The sequence below is a fragment of the Diadema antillarum genome, unplaced genomic scaffold (genome assembly GCF_040938485.1).
Source record: "Diadema antillarum isolate AM-2024a unplaced genomic scaffold, OU_Dant_1.0 scf00000057, whole genome shotgun sequence".
Lineage (NCBI taxonomy): Eukaryota > Metazoa > Echinodermata > Echinoidea > Diadematoida > Diadematidae > Diadema > Diadema antillarum.
Window position 1 is genome coordinate 3,150,718 of NW_027270946.1, and position 1,950 is coordinate 3,152,667.

The following is a 1,950-nucleotide window of genomic DNA, read 5'->3' on the forward strand; positions in this document are numbered from 1 at the left end:
ACGGTATTAAGAAATTTCGAAACACACAAGAACTATCAGAACTCTTTGACCTTCTTGAGAAATCCAAAATGTTGCCTTAAAAATGGCCGCCATTTCGGGTTTTTCAAATTAATGAAATTCTTCCGTCGAGATGTTTTTATTGCAACTTATTGACAAATTGCCCTGCATCGACGTAAATAAGCACTGAATTGATCAGTATTTTAGTAGTAGCCATAATAAAAAATCATGGGCGTATACGTTCTCGAGCAGGATTCGAACCTACGACCTTCTGTTCTCCAGACAGGCGTCATCTCCACTAGACCATCGAGCTTCCACCCGACAGCAAGTGTTTGTTCTAATCCTTATAGCATGCAGCGGTACTGCGTATAATTATTGAAATTCATGAAATTCTTCCGTCGAGGTGTTTTCATTGCAACTGATTGACAAAATGCTCTACATGGACGTAAATAAGCACTGAATTGATCAGTGTTTTAGTAGTATCAGGAGGTCTTAGGTTCGAATCCTGCTCGAGTACGTACGCCCACGTACGCAGTAGTACGATCTAATGAAGTTTGCAGATCCTTAGAAGGTGAAAGTCTCTTCAAAATGTACTATTCAACTGAATGAAAATATGAACTCTTACACAACAGTACCAACTGCCTTGAAGGATATGAACTAGCAAATGGCTGTTTTATAATAGCGGAATCTTGGTGTTAAGTAAAGAAGACGCATTTCTGTTAATATCTCACTGTCTATCATAATCTGGACATCGTTGGCTCGAGTCCATCGAATCCAACCCGAGTATGTATGGCTTTGATTTTCACCATGGCTTCTTCTAAAACACTGAATAATCAATGCTTATCTAGGTCAATGCAGGGAAATTTATCAAACAGTTGCAGTAAATACAACTCGAAGTAATAATTTAGGGATTGACAAACAATAGGGTTCCGAAAATCTGAAATCCGAAAAAAAGACCAAAAGGTGCGGACTACCGAATCTTCGGAATGACGATCTTAATTTTGTTTTCGGATTAACAAACCTTTTTAAAAGAAAACTTTCTTTTTTTTTTTGCTTCCGGAATGCTGAACTTTCGAAAAAAAAAACCGACACCTTCTTTCATTTTTCGGGTTAACGAACCTTCGCAAAGACAAACCTTATTTTATTTTCGGTAATACGAACCTTCGAAACTTGAATTTTTAAAATGAGATTTCATGATCCAAAGAGAAAGAAAAAAAAATAGGTTAACTCTTTTCTGTATATTAAGTCTATAATGGAGATGCATAGCGCTCAGTGGCAAATGACAAAACATAGCAACGAATGGAGAGCCGGGATGGAGTGGTGACAAATGTATAATGAATCATAATAATGCAGTGTATCATACTACGATATTTAAGGATATGCAAAAAACCGCTATTAAAAAATCCAAGAAATGGAAGAAAAAACAAGAACAAATTCTGCTATTGTTGGGTGATTTGCTCAATTACTGATCATTTTTCTTTACATACTTACACCTTTGGTTTCTGATGCCGCTCGATACGCCTGTTCGCGTACATGGTTTAAAGGAGAATGAATCCCAAACACAAATGCAAATTGAAGGAAAGCAGGGATGTCATATAGAACACAATAAATGAGCGAAGTTCGAGCAACGTAGCCATCGCTGGAGACTACAACAATCTATGACGTCATGTATGTATAATGATATGAAAAACAATGCAAATTAAACATAAAACCACTTATTAAGGGAAGTTTCAAAATCTCATCTGAGCAACACTCAAATATGGTCCCGAATATCGTTACTTTCAATGAAACTTCCGAAAATTCTGATATCGTGGAAGTGCGCTGAAGTGTTTGTCTCATTAGGGCCCACTTACTGCCCATGTTTTTGCAAAGCAGCCCGAGCTGGCCTTTTTCTCGGACGACATTTTGCCGTATTTTATACGCTCTGCATGTAGGCCCTTGTATACGTCACGT

At 37.6% G+C, this 1,950-nt stretch overlaps 1 non-coding gene across 1 annotated transcript; it reads right to left on the bottom strand.

Annotated features, from left to right (window-relative positions):
• Window positions 1–236: 236 nt before the first annotated feature.
• Trnas-gga (transfer RNA serine (anticodon GGA)) lies at window positions 237–309 on the bottom strand. The gene has a single exon. It is a non-coding gene; the product is annotated as a tRNA-Ser (tRNA).
• Between the last annotated feature and the right edge of the window lie 1,641 nt (window positions 310–1,950).